The sequence below is a fragment of the Solanum tuberosum genome, unplaced genomic scaffold, assembly GCF_000226075.1.
Source record: "Solanum tuberosum cultivar DM 1-3 516 R44 unplaced genomic scaffold, SolTub_3.0 scf00257, whole genome shotgun sequence".
In the NCBI taxonomy this organism is placed as follows: domain Eukaryota; kingdom Viridiplantae; phylum Streptophyta; class Magnoliopsida; order Solanales; family Solanaceae; genus Solanum; species Solanum tuberosum.
The window spans coordinates 717,141-733,110 of NW_006239182.1; positions in this window are offsets into that span (position 1 = coordinate 717,141).

Here is a 15,970-nt window from a genome sequence, read left to right on the forward strand (position 1 = left end):
TTAAGGATTTACACCTATTTAGTTAACTTTGGCAGTTGGTTAGGCATTACCCCAAGCATTACCTTCTTACTTGATTGTCTCCTGTTGATTGTTGAAGTGTTTGGTAGTCCGTCAATCACTTGGATTAGTGACGACATTTTTTAGTATTGGTTCACAGTTTTCAAGGCATTTTATGTGTTCAGATGAAAAGGTCACCATCATTATATCATAGTCGAATTCAAAAGAAAGCTACTCTCTGTGGGATCGACCCCAACTCATTTAGTTGGGTTTTATACTGACTAGCGATCGTTGACACTTAGAACTGGATGAAGTGTTTTTGAAACGTTAATCACACCCGCCAGGGGTGGTGCCCCAGTTGAGAAAGTTCCTAGGGAAGAGACCCTTCCTGCACCTCAAGAAGAGGTAGAAGAGAATTTGAAGATTGAGGACGAGGGGGATGTTGAACAGGAAGAGGATGCACCGGCTAGGAATACTGGCGTTCCTCCCTTAGACCCAATGTTAGCTCAACGGATCATGTATTTTCTGAAGGGGTTGGTCGGCCTTGGAGTCCTTCCCACAGTGAAAACTGCTCAGCCTTCGATCAACCTCCTCGTTACTGCTACTATACCTATGGCGGACGGAGCATTAGGCACTGATGCCTTCTTCCATCCCTTGTTGGGTCCCGTGATGACTGGTAATGAACATGAGATGTTGACTAAGTTTCTGAAGTTGAAGCCGCCTGTGTTCCATGGTTCTAAGAGTGAGGACGCTTATGTGTTCATTTTGGATTGTTATGAGAGGATTCATAAGTTGGGTATTGTAGATAAGCATGGAGTAGAGTTCGTGACCTTTCTGCTCACAGGTGAGGCTAAGTAGTGGTGGAGGGCCTATGTGGATCGTTAGTTTTGCCTCTACTCACTTAGACGCAGTTCCATGCTCTGTTCTTGGAGAAGTATGTGCCCCAGACTTTGAGAGATTGCAAGAAGGATGAGTTTATGGCCTTGGAACAGGGTGGTATGATTGTAGTTGCCTATGAGGCAAAGTTCCATGCCTTGTCTAGATATGCTACTGAGTTGGTAACTTCAGAGGAGGAGAGGATCCATCTTTTCATCAAGGGATTAAACTCCGAGTTACATGTATTGTCTGTTCACATGACCTCTGCAGGTAAAAGCTTTAATGAGGTGACAGACTTTATGAAGAAAGTGGAAAGAGTTAGGTGTGATGGGCAGGCCAAGGCATTGGCTAAGAAGCCCAAGAGCACAAGTAACTTTTACGGTTCTTACTCTAGAGGTTCAGGTAGGCCGACACTTGCAGCCCGGCAAATTTAGTCAGCCTTTCCCGCTTCTACAGATAATTACTTGAGAACTCAACAACAATATTTTATTCAGGATAGTTCAGGGAGTCGCATATTCGATAGGCAGAAGGTCATCTTTTGACCGCACTTATAATAATTGTGGGAAACCTGAGCATATGCAGAGAGATTGTCCCTATCCGCGTATGTCTGACCCCGTGCAACAGTAGACTAGAGTAGTGGTACCAGCGGGTAGTGGTAATAATGGTAGGGGGCGTCCACAAAGTGGGCGAGGAGGAAATCAGCGAGGCCGTGGAGGCCGGGGAAATGGTAATGCAGGTAGAGCAGTCGTGTAGGCAATGAGGTTACTTGTCAAGATGACATGGCTCAGTGTTATGCCTTTCCAGTCAAGACCGAGGCTGAGGCGTCTGGTGCAGTGATCACAAGTACTATTCTTGTCTGTGACTGGATGGCTACTGTCTTGTTTGATTCAAATTCTACTTATTCATATGTGTTAGTTTTGTTTGCCTTGGGATTTGATATGATTTGTGATGTACTTAATGCCCCCATCCATGTTTCTACCCTAGTTGGAGAGTCGGTCATAGTCACCCTTTTCTATCTTACTTGTCCTATCTTGTTTATGGGTTTTCAAACTTGGGCTGATTTGGTTATTTTGGATATGACTGACTTCGATATAATCTAAGGTATGACTTGGTTGTCCCCCCTATTATGTTGTGCTTAATTGTAATGCTAAGTCTGTGACTCTAGAGATCCCGGGTAGGGAAAATTTAGAGTGGGAAGGGGTGTACAAGCCTAAGCCAACTAAGGTCATATCCTCCATTCGGGCTAGGGGTGTTTGGCATATTTGGCTCATATTCGGGATGTTGAGGTTGAGTCACCCTCTATTGAGTCTATTCCTGTAGTATATGAATTTAAGTGTTCCTTGCCGATTTGCCTGGTATGCCTCCGGATAGATATACAAATTTCTACATTGATTTGGAATCGGGCACTTGCCCCATTCCCATCCCTCTGTATCGCATGGCTCTTGTAGAATTGAGAGAGCTTAAGGCTCAAATCCAGAAGCTTCTTGATAAAGGGTTCATTCGTCCTAGTGCTTTCCCGTGAGGTGCTCCTGTCTTGTTTGTTAAGAAAAAAAGATAGTAGTATGAGGATGTGCATAGACTATCGACAATTGAATAGGGTCACCATCCAAAATAAGTATCCGTTGCCTCGAATAGATGATCTGTTTGACCAGTTACAAGGCTCGTTAGTTTTCTCTAAGATTGACCTAAGGTCTGGCTACCATCAGTTAAAGATTAGGCCTAAGGATGTACCAAAAATGGCATTCAGGACCCACTATGGGCACTATTAGTTTTTAGTGATGTCGTTTGAGTTGACCAATGCGCCTGCAATTTTCATGAGTTTGATGAATGGTGTGTTCAAACCGTTTCTGGATTTTTTGTTATTGTCTTCATTGATGACATTTTTGTGTATTCAAAAAGTAAGGAAGAGCATGTTGACCATCTTCGCATTGTTTTGGGTATCCTTGGGAAACAAAAGTTGTATCCCAAATTTTCCAAGTGTGAATTTTGGTTGGATTCAGTTGCCCTTTTGGGGCATGTAGTTTCAAGGGAAGGGGTAATGGTAGATCCCAAAAGATTGAAGCGGTTAAGAATTGGGTCCGACCTAGCTCTATGACTAAAGTTAGGAGTTTTGTGGGGCTCGCTAGCTACTATCATCGGTTTGTGAAAAACTTGCTTCGATTGCCACATATTTGACAAGACTGACTAAAAAGAAGGTGCCTTTCGAATAGACTGAAAAATGTGAAGAGAACTTTCAAAAGCTCAAGACTCTCCTGACCGCAATACCTATTCTAGCACTGCCAGTGGAAGGTAAGGATTTCATTGTTTATTGTGATGCTTCCCATTCGAGTTTGGGTGCTGTGTTGATGCAGGATAAAAATGTCATAGCTTATGCATCGCGATAGTTTAAGGTGCATGAAAGGAACTACCCGATGCATGATTTGGAGTTTGCAGTGGTAGTGTTTGCCCTTAAGATCTGGCGGCATTACGTTTATGGTGTCAAGTGTGAGGTGTTTACTAACCATCGTAGTCTACAACATGTATCCACTTAAAAGGTTCTAAATTTGAGACAACGGAGGTGGATGGACTTACTTAAGGATTATGATGTAACCATTCAATATCATTCGGGTAAGGCTAACGTGGTGGCCGACGCATTAAGCCGTAAGGCGGTGAGTATGGGTAGTCTAGCTTGCTTGGGTGTGTACAAGCGACCTTTGCCAAGGAGATTCAAACCTTGGAGTCTAAGTTCATGCAGTTAGGCATCTCAGAGAAAGGTGGGGTGTTAGCTATCATTGAGGTTAGACCCACGTTCATTAAGGAGATAAAAACCAAGCAATTTGAGGATGAGAATTTGAATGAGCTTAGAAAGAAGATATTGTCTGGTAAGGCACAAGATGTGGTTCTTGATGCTAGTGGTCTGCTTAGTTTTAAGGGGAGAATTTGTGTTACTCGAGTGGATGACTTGATTCAGAAGATGATGACAAAATCCCATGGTTCGCGGTATTCCATTCATCCGGGTGTGACCAAGATGTACCGAAACTTGAAACGACTTTATTGGTGGCCTGGTATGAAGAAAGACATAGTTGAGTTTGTAGTTAAGTGCCAAAAATGTCAGAAGGTAAAGTATGAGCACCAAAGGCTTGCATGTTTGCTTTAACGAATGCAAATTCCGGAATGGAAGTGGGAAATGATACCTATGGATTTTGTGGTTGGTCTTCCCAAGACATTCGGAAAGTTTGATTCCATTTGGGTAGTGGTTGACAGATTGAATAAGTCAACCCATTTTATTCTAGTCAGAGTAGACTATAATGCTCAGCAGTTGGCTAAGGTTTATGTGAAAGAGATAGTGAGGCTTCATGGGGTGCCCCTTTCTATCATCTTAGACCGTGGTATGCAGTTCACCTCCAAGTTTTAGGGAAAATTGCATGAGGAGTTGGGCACTCAACTTGCTTTTAGCACAACTTTCCATCCACAGACGTACATGTAGTCAGAGAGAACGATTCAAGTGTTTGAGGACATGTTGAGAGCATCTGTAATCGACTTTAGAGGGCATTAGGATAAGTTCCTACCTTTGTGTGAGTTCTCTTATAATAACAGTTATCACTCCAGCATTGACATGACACCTTTCGAGGCACTTTATGAGAGGGGATATAGATCACCCATAGGGTGGTTTGAGGTTGGAGATGTGAAACCTTTGGGGGTTGATTTGGTGAAAGATTCTTAGGATAAGGTAAGAAGCATTCAAGCTACACTTCTAGCAGCACATAGTAGAAAGAAAAAGTATGTGGTAAGGTAAAGGACATGACATTTCAGACTGGTGAGCAAGTTTTTCTAAAGGTGTCACCCATGAAAGGGGTGATGAGATTTGGCAAGAAGGGAAAGCTTAGCCCTCGATACATTGGACGATTTGAGATCCTTCACTGTGTAGGGCCAGTGGCTTATAGATTGGCCTTACCCCTTAGCTTATCTGGAGTTCATCCAGTGTTTCATGTGTCCATGTTGAAGAAGTATCATAGTGACAGAGATTACATCATAAAGTGGGACTAAGTTCTGTTAGACAAAGACTTTCCGTACGAGTAGGAATTGATTGCAATTCTTGATTGCGATGTCTGGAAGATGAGGACCAAGGAGATAAAGTAAGTAAAAGTTCAATGGAAGCATCGTCCAGTTGAGGAAGCTACTTGGGAAACCGAGAAGGACATGTGAGACAAGTAAGTATCCCCACTTATTCGACGATTCAGGTACTACTCTACTCTTGCTTTAGCCCTTTTCTCTTAGTTTGTTAGTCGGGGACGAGTGATGGCTAAATTGGTATCTATTGTAATGACCGGTTCCCGTCGTTATTGAAAAGCCAACGGGGAAGGAAATTGGGCCAGAAAACTTTTTTTTGTAGTACTTGGAAATTCTAGCCTAGGCCACATTTAGACGAAATTGGAGTCAGGGGGAGTTCTAGATAGATCTGGTAATGTATGGGGGATATAATTATGAATTTGATCACATGAGTGGATAGACAAGACGTTATAGAGCCTGTATGGCTTTACAAAATCGAATTCGGACGAGTAGAACTCCCGAAAATGATCTTGGCGTGAACGGGTAGTTTCTGAACGTCAAGGGTAGAAGGTGTGTTGTGAAATGGGATCTTGGAACTCAATTTCCGACCTTCTATCTCCGTGTAAGCCGTCGAGGTAGGATTATTTTCGCCAGGGCGGGTTGGGGTCTGCCGTAGCGGCCCGAAATAGCGAAAATAGGTTGTTGTTTCGCTTCCAAAGTGAGTCATGGGTTGGTGTTTCGATAGATGAGAGGTGTGAAGCCAGATCGTACTAAAGACAATGAAAGCCAGTCGAGAAGAAATTTCATCAATAGATTGAATGGTAGATAAATGAATATAGGATGAGAGGGGTAGAGAATTTCATCCCTCCGGTGCTGTCTCACCACTAACCACTCTTCTTGTCGTTTCAACCTTTCCTCATATATAATTTGGCCTGAAAGTGAAAGTCATTTCGTTTAGTAAGAGATTTCTTCACACCTCGCGGTGCTTACAACTCTCACCTATCGAAGTTCTATTCAAAAACCTCGTCCGAGAACTTGTCCAATTGCGACTTAAGTCAGGAAAAACCCCAATTTCGTTATTTTTCTATAAACTTCATTCTTAAGAGCTAGGAGACGACCCAAGGTGACTTCTTGACAATTTTTCACAACTTTTAGTGCTAAAGGTAAGGGTTTTACTTCCCTAATCTATTTTTCGATCCGTAAAACTTAGATTCTTGGGTAATTATCGTTGGGGGAGGGTTTTGGCCTGAAGTTAATAGTGGGAAAAAACCCTAGCTTCACATTAGGATCATGGTTTTGGTCTTGGGTTATTGGGTTTGTTATAATCCGGGTAAATTAGACTTGAATTGTGATCCTTGTGTTAAATTACTCGTTGTAGACTAAGAACAAGCGGAAAGAATCTAGGAAGGGAAGGCTTAAGTGTCTAGGAGCATTCAAGCTTGGTTTTGAGGTAGGTGATGGTTTGATTTCCTGTTTGTGTGATATAGGCCGGTTGATTGCTACATTGTATTGCATATGTGTATGTGAATAGGGAAATGTGAAGCAATCTAATGAAATGATGATGTGTAAACAATACATGCCATGAACTTGTTACTTGATTGCATGGTTTTAGTATTGTTCATTATGGATGTGATTGTGATTGTGGTTGTGTTGATTGGATCGGGTGTCACGTTTCGACACATGCGTTGGATCGAGTGTCACGTTCCGACACATATATTGAACCGGGTGTCACGTTCCGACACATACATTGGACCGGGTGTCATGTTCCAACACACTAAGAGTTTAGGTATGGGTTCCATGAGACGACCATTTGTGACAATTGTGTTATATCTAGTTGCCATTTAAGTTGGGAAATTGTATGTTCCTGTAAAATGATGACTGAACTGTATTATGTATATGTATGCTTATTGTGTTGTAATTGCTTGTGTGTATTGTGCTTATGGGAGTGGCCGCGTGATCCTACCAGTGCACTGTGGTTGTGTACTGATACTGCACTTCCTCTTTCTTTGTTGAGTACAGGGCATCTTCAGGCGGCTACTGACAGACCTTAGTTAGGAGATCACTGATCGAGACCGGATTCAAAGGTGAGCTAGGTCTTTTAGGCTTCCACAGATCCATCCTTAGTTTAGTCCACTCTTTTTGGACTCAGATTATTTTTTCTTTTAGACATTTGCTTATGTTTAGTTTCGGGGTTATACCCCTCTTTCTTAGACTTATCGTTTAGTAGAGTTTTGCTACATTGACTTTCAGGTTCTAGGGGTTGAATTTCTGCAATAGTTATGTTAGTTGGTTGTTTTAACTTAAGAGTTTATGGGAAATCTATATTTCTTTAGACATTTAAACCTATTTTCGTATCTTTAAATGTTCTAGTTTTCGTTAAGTTGCTTAGTTGGGTTGTAGTAATGGTTCTCCCACCGGAGGGTTAGTGTGGGTACCATTCACGATGGTCTGGGTCGTGACAACATGTTGATAAAGTATACAAATTTGATCGTCCTTCTAAGTGGGGGTGTCAAAAGAATATGAAAAACTGACCAAACCAACCAAACCATATTGAATCAATTTATATCATTTTTTAAATAAAATTGTGGACTTTTATTTAAGTGTATAATCGTGCCGAACAATTGAGACGGTCTTTTTAATTTATAAAAGAAGATAAAAAAATTTCCGAATTGAACCGAATTACCTTACATATATTCAAATATATTTATATATTTAAATTTTATATAACTGCATTTTCTAACATTTTTCAAATATAAATATAACCTAGGTCCTAGACCTCTAGTGACGACTTTGGGCATTTGTCCTTTAATTAATCAGGTTTTAAAAAAACACTATAATAAAAGTCATCAAACAATACATCAAAACGTATGCAAACACTCTTATGAAAAGTTTAAGATCAAACAATACAATAACAAGGTTTTACATTCTTAGCTTTGTGGTTAAGAATTGAAGTGCTTCTTCAAGAACACACTTGTGAAAGAAATATTTTAAAAAATTTAAGGTGATGCTTTAAACATAAAAAAAATGAAAAATTACCAAACTGTATGAATATCGATATGATTGGGATGGTTTTAAAAAATCTAATTTTGGTTACGCATTATAAAATAATCTGAAAAATTGGGATGGTATAATTTCTTAAAAATAATCGACCGAACTGTCTCATTGACAACCCAAAAGTTCTAACACTAAATCATGACATTGCACATTATATTGTTGTTACCATGGCTTGGCTCTTATTAGGTTTTATAACTTTAAAGTACACTTCCTACCTTTGCTATGGAACCCGTATACAAGAGAATCAATAATCCTCTCCTATTAAAATTTTTTCCCAGGGGACTATCATACTTGGAGATTGGGATATTATTCAACTAGTGATGACTGTAAGATCCTTAAAATTGATGAAAAATCATACCTTGAAATTCTCGCGTTGAAAATTTGTTCTTGAAGATTAACGGATAAAACATCATATTGACATTCAACCTATGCTCACATCTACTAGGAGATAAACAAATCCCGCTCTACTTTAAAATTTGAATAAATCTCATAATTAGCACGAAACATTAAAATTCTATTACAAAATGAACAAAATTGAACTACATGCTTTCAAAATGTACAAACAAACCAATTGGGAGCCAATATAGATGGCAAAACTAACGAATGTATATAATATCAAAAGAAGAAAATGTTAATACACAAATTCACAAACTATTCATGCTAAATTTGTTCAGTACACAATCAACAAATTCATATATGGATAAAAATTAAATTAGCATTTCAGTGGTAAAGAAAGGACCTCCATCGTTGATTTTTTAGAGAAAAAATATTTGTTACAATTAGGTGAAAATACAACTTTTGAGAATTGAGATTCTGAATGAGCCTTGAACACCACCAACTAGAGCCTTGAGTGGCGACTTCAATGAAAAAAGTGATACCTGTCCTTCATGTGTACTAGGTCTAGCTAGCTATATGAAGGAAAAATAAAAGTGACGCCGAGAGCCCGAGAGGATAGAGTTGAAGATTGAAAAGAATTATTTTTTTTTTGTAAAGGAATGATAGGAGTATTATTTTTAGAAAGAAAAAAAGTAATACTCTTCCATGTAAAGAAAATATTTTCGAATTTGGTAAAAATATAGGCTACGTTTTAAATTAAATTTACCAAAAGTATATTAAATTAGTAATTATTAAATTACTAAGTAAATGAAAAAAAACATATTATTAATCAACAAATGTATTGTTGTCGTAACTGTTGTAATATTTGCTCAAATTATTAGAGAAACTTTTTTTTTGTACTTTTTAACGATTAATTTAAATTTATTATTTTAATAGTCAATTTTTTTTTTACTTATTTTCTTGTAAAGTGTATTATAGATACCTCAATTTTTTTTAATAGATACAAAAATTAAATCACAATATAGCTAAAAAAATAGCTTTACATTTTTGTCTTACTTTTTTCTCTTTTTCCAGTTATATTTTTCTTCATTTCTCTTATTTTTACATTATAAATAAAAAATAAAATAAAAATAATATTAAGAACTCAAACTACAAGATGTTAAATTTTTTGTGTTTATTAATTTTCAATTTCATTCGAAGCTATTGTAGTCTCCTTCTCTTCATCTTCATCTCCAAGTACAAGTATGGCTGTAGATCTATGGGAAACACTGAAAGATTCTACCATATCTCCTTGTTTCAGAGTTTTTTGGTTCACCAGATCATGCTCACCATTAGAGATTTCGAGGAACCGATGCAACCTTCATTTCTGCTGGGAGAGGAATTGGAGCTGTATGATTCAAAGAAGATGGAAATCAAGGGTCAGATCTATCATATTTCTAAGAGAAGATAATTTTCATAGTGTTTTATGTCTTCTAGGTAGGTTTAATTTCATTGTACTTTCTATGTGAAGCTTTGAATTTGAATTTTTAGATTTTCGTTGTGGAAAGTTGTGTAATTTTTGGTAAAGGAAAATAAGAGAGTTACTAATGTCTGAGTATTTAGTTTTATGCTAAATTAGTCATATTATATATCCATGTGTGGAGAATTTATCAAAGCCAACTCAATCTGCAGCTTTTGACTTTTGATAGATTGAATCTCAACCCATTTAACAATAGCTAGCAAGCCTTGCTGGTATCATGAACTTCTCGTCATTCAAAAAGAACCATATTAACTTGAAGTAATTGTAGGTGTGAAATTAATATAGTTGTTACGGAAGAAGTTGAAAAATAATACTCAAAAAAACTCTAGGCAATTTTTTTTAAAAAAATCCTTCATACATAAATAGACTTTCGAGAAGTTTACTAAAATTGATTCGGTGGAAAATCCATCACGAGCAGGTCATGTGGAAGCAAACAAAGAAGAAGTTACAAACAAGACTACCATATATATTTAGTTTTGTATGTATATGTTTGCTTGCAGATGGTCTGAGTTAAGAGGGAAGAGAATAATGGAGGTTAGATATTCGGATCAGAAACACGTGAGAAGCATATGAAGTTTAGTCTCGGTTAAAAAAATCACCATAGTAAGGGTTATGACTGATAGTGCACCATGTGAAAGAGATAGAATCATTTTGAGTCTAAGTCCAAATAATAGTGGACTGTTTTGAGCTGTTTTCTCCTTTACAATACATTAGGACATTTTTAAGCCCTTTTCGTTCAGAGTATGTATTTAACAACTCTCATATAACTCATTTATCTTGTTTTTTTAGAAAAGAAGAAATCCTATTTCTCACACAAGAATTATATATTTTCATTATCAAATTTTAATGCTCATAAGAATTCTTTGATACCATTCGGGAGATTTCTTGTTCTTTTTCTCTTTTCCTTTCATAAATGTAAATGTTACAAATACTTGTAGACATGTCATTAGATTTGTGTAAATTTCATTCGTATCACTTAAATCTTGATGTAAAATCAAATTAGATGATTTGAAGATCTTCAAAATAATGCAATTGACATATTTCAAACGGCTAAATCTCTTCCTGATTATGAATGCATGTTCATTAGAACTATTTTTATTACAACTTCCTCTAATCTTATTTTCAAGATGTAGCTGATTGATTTCCATTTATATCATTTTACTGGGACTGAAAGACGAGGTAAATGGCTTGAACATGCAAAGGTAAAAGATCATCTTCAAAAATAATAAATATATGGATTTAAAAAAAAAACAAATAATACATAATCTTTCAATGTTACTTTAGTTTGTATAACAAATAACAGTAAGAGTCTCATTTTCTTTGAATTCATAGGTTAGCGAACATTATCAAATGTTTAGTTGGTCACTTTATTGATTTGACACTTGGAAGCATTACAAATTGTATAATCTGAGAATTTACGAGAGTGGTTAGTTGACAGAATATGAAAGTCAAGTAATTTAGAGAATTTACATCTGTTAAGTCTTCAAAGAAGAGGGCATCGATCGTTACTAAAATCCTCTCTGAAACTAGAGAAATATTAAATATAACTCTATATTGGATAGAATTTACCAGCCAAATTTAACTTTGATATTTATAGAAAGAAAATTAAGTAATCAATTTGCATAAGCTGCCGTTCAAGTAATAAAAATGCACTAAACAATGTGAATTTGAGAAGATGACGGACCTCACAGTGTACTAGGTGCACGCAAATTCTCTTTTTGACGGTCACTCTCCATAGCATGTGGTCTATAGTTAAGGGGTTAACAAAAATTGTCCATAATACCCCATAATTTAAGTTTTAAACTAGAAAATGTGAATAGTTTAGGCAGTTTTGAGGTATTAACTCAAAAGAATATCTCACTTAGTTTTTTGTTGTCATTTATCAAAAAAACAGGTAGGATAGTAAAAAAAGAAAAAAATGTTAAAGATTGTTGACCAGAATCAATTTACATGTGGATGACATTTCCATTTCCATATGACTAAGATTTCGTATATGAATCTCACTCCTCATCAAAGCACACTAACATCCCACAATTTTCACCCAATACTCTTTGCGCACACTGAAGTGAATAAACAATCTAAAGGTATGTCCTAAATCTCTCTTTGTTTTATCTTCTTCTTACATTCTCTAAGGTTGTTTTTCTAATTAATTCTTTACTCATTCGAATCTTGATTCCAGAAGTTGTTGTTGGTGTTTAAGAGATTCGGTGTACACCTTGTGGAATTCTTTTCTCCTTTTTTTTCTGGCTATTTTTGCCCATACATATATGAATTAAAGGTTCTCTAAATTTTTATATCTTGATTTCCTGCATTTCAACTATTAGTAATTTAGTCTGGTATGATAAAATGCGTATTTTATTGTTATTAACGTTTAGCTCTTTGTCAAGGTTGGTTTTAATTTACTGAATTTTCATTTTTGTTTAAATAACGATTCAATTTGAGTCCTCCAATCAAGAATGTACTTTTGATGCTTTTGCAGACTTCTCATAGTTATCCATAAAAACTGTAGCATCATTTTTTGACCTGTATAGATTTAATACACATGGTGCTTTGGTTATTCCGTATTCTCTTTTCTCAAGAAGAGATTTGGATTTTGAGGCATCTAACATATAAGCTCTGTAGATAGAGGATTAGTGGTTTATATGTGAGAAAAGATTGATGTATGTTTCATATCAGCTGCTAAAACTCTATGGAAATCAGTCGGCAACTAGCAGTAAAGATTGATGTATGCTTCATATCAGCTGCTAAAACTCTATGGAAATCAGTCGGCAACTAGCAGTAAAGATTGATGTATGCTTCATATCAGCTGCTAAAACTCTATGGAAATCAGTCGACAACTAGCAGTTTAGAGGCAAACATCACTCATGCCTCATTTGTTTGCACTTAATGGAGGTCTTAATCTAAATTGTTCAGATTCAGACAATTAAGTGCATTTGTTTGTAAGATCTGAATCTTAATCATTTAGATTCAACCCATTAAGTGTAGTTGTTTTTGTTTTGTTTAGAACCACTTAATGAATCTTATTAGGTCTGAATGAATTAGATCTGTAACAGAATCTTAATATTATTTAGGCTCATTTAATATAACACTCTTTATTTCACAAAACCTTCCATGCCACTTACTTCTCTTCTCCACCATGTTTTAACGCTTCTCCCCCTACTTACTCAAGTAGATACCAATCTTTTTATTCTTGAATTTGTAAGCAGTATTTTTTTCTGGTATTTCTGATATTCACATAATTATTGTGTGTATTGATGTTTATCAAGAACTCTTATTACCACAAATATTTTTTTCTAACGTTATCAACTGTGCGTAGACTCCAAGACATCTTGGCATCACTCCACTACTAAAAGGACTTCTGAAAAGATATTCTCAACACTTGACTTGATTTCTCATCTTATCATCTCCCCCTTAGGTTTAAAGTTGATACTTGAAAGCTATGGACCTATTCAATCATCTCTGAACTACTCTACATCCCCCTTTACTCTAACACTCGGTAAAAGTTTATCTCATGACTACCAAACTCTTCATAATCAGGTACTAAGACCTCTTTCTATGATGCTTCTCTTAACCTCAATTGGGACCTCGTCTGGCTAGATACCACCTCGGGTGTACCTCGTACTGCTCTACCTTCATTTCTCTCCTATATGGGTCATAATACCACATTTTCATTGCAAGGTGCCACTTTGATCTCCTCACCTAATTTAGGTCAGACCTACTAGATCAGATCTCAAAACTAACACCATCTCCCTCATGTTGCCATCTTCTGATCACGATACTCATCTCAAATTCAAGCTTAGTGTCTAGTACTAAACACAACTATCAATATGATTGCTCACACCTTATACTACTTACGACTACCAGAACAGTCCAGAAACACTTCCCCACTAAGATTTCATGAGAAGTAGTAAATCTTTAGCTCTCCATCTACCTACCTACATTTTACCTTCACCTTCCATTTCACAACTTAAGTAGTATTTACTCACTTACTGCGCATTACCTCTCAAATAGTTCTATCACCTTCGGAATACCATGGGGCTCCCCTTTAAAAATTCATAAGCCTAGGTTGGGTCTATCACCTCATAGTAACTATTCCTTTTCCTTCTATCAAGAACTCTCTACAACATTATTATTCCTTTTTCTACTCATACAAAAACTCATCACTTAAAACTGACTAGGTAAATGATTGCAATAACATAATCTTCCCCTTCACTATATCCATTTCTTAGATTACTATACCTCTGCATACTTTCCTCTAACTCTGGGCACTTTCACTACTACTGCTCATAATCTCGTAACTCATGCTACCTTTTCGGGTGAAATATTACCCAAATTCTACAGCACATTTCTTCATAAGGATCTCAATAGGAACAAGGTTTTTAGAGAAGAGAGTACATCTCGTTTTTAGCTTGAACGCACGATTCATATGTACATGAGAGTATTCCTTTGAAGCTCAACACTTAAATCACTCATGGGCTTCTCTCAAGCCCCTCTGGAGTGTGAGACCCCGTGGTTCTTTCGCATAATATGTGTATCATTGAATGAGTGTATGAGGCTTATATGACTTGGTGTATCATTTCAGGAGAATAAGGTTGCAAAGGGGAGGTAAAAAAAAGAAAAAATCAAAGAATTAGACTAATGTTAGGGGTCAAGGATGCCCTTAAACAAGTTCGAGTTAAAGAATGTCTATTCTAACACCCCGCCTGTTCAGAACGCTTAAGTTAACCGGTACCTTTGAGGATAAGACAAAGAGTGTCTTATATGATAATAAGGATGTTTTATAAGGTGATATAGTTTCCCAATGATCGTAAGTTAAGTTTTGAAGTCAAGCAAGTTGAGAAATAAAAAGTTGGCAAAAGTTAGAGTAAGTTTCTTTGATAAATTTTCTGAAAATTGGGTTAAATGTCTTGGAGCTTTACTCCAAATCTATAAAGCTTTAGAAGAACCCCAATATATGAAATCAAAGGTCTACGAGTCTACTTTCCAACGCACTAAATCATTTGTCCATACGACTTCAGAGTTGAGAGATATTCAAATTTTTAGTGAGACTGCACAAGCAGGCACGTGAAGGTGGCCCCTAGCCCATATGTCGGTTTAGCTTTATAAGATCAGATTTCCCTTCGTTTTATCTCATTATTTTCGACCAAAATAAGAATAAAAACAGTCCTAAATCCTCTCTAAAGGTTCCCCTATCATCCAAGAAAAGATTTACAAGATTTCAACGTGGTTTCACCCTCGGAACGGTCATAGAGATTGTGCTATTTCTTTCCTCCTCGTTGGTTGTGATTAGAAGGATTCTTCATGGTGAAGGACTCTCGTTTTTTATGTGGTGTTGCTTATGTTTGGAGGTAATAATTCTCACCCTTCATTTTATTGAGTGAGTCCAAGTTATAGCTATGCTATATAAGCAAGAATACGAATAGACGGCTGGAAAAATCGTATTTGGATAGTTACGTGATGTTGGGCTGTTTTGAAGTATTTTCTGATATTGTTGTTGCTGGAATTTTTTTGGAAATGCTTTGTATGTGTGTGGTTCTTGTTGATATGAGTCTCGAAGAGAAGAAGAAGTATAGATGGATATTTGATTGTAACATAAATTAGTTTAACGTTGGTTCTATTATTGCATTGCAATTTTCAAATTGTTTCTTCCTGGTTCAACGTCTTGCGTTTAAGGAGACTGTTTGTTATTGACAAGACATGTTAATGTACTGCAAGCTCCATCAAGTTTAAGTTTTGGTTTTGTCCTTTTAAGATCTTATTGCATATGAAGAGAAAGACATGACTCCAAATGTAATTATTGGACGAACGTATAGGATGATGATTGGAAGCGGCGAGTTCAAGTTATTATGGTTATATTGAACAATTATAGGATTGTATTATACATATTTTTTATGGATTTAATGGTTGACGGCTCATGGTTAGGATTTGGTTATGGTTATTTTGGGTTGGAAAAGAGGGGGTGTGGCGATACGCCGAGTTTTTATTATTGTGCAAGCATACTCTATTTGGTTGTTGTTGACAATTGTGTAGGCCTCCAACTTGTTAATAGATGCTGCAAAAATGTATGTTACGCCATTAATTTGGGGTTGTGATTTGGAGAAGAAAAGGTAATGAAGCATACATTTAAAAACGGTCTGGCGAGCTAATTACACTGCTAGT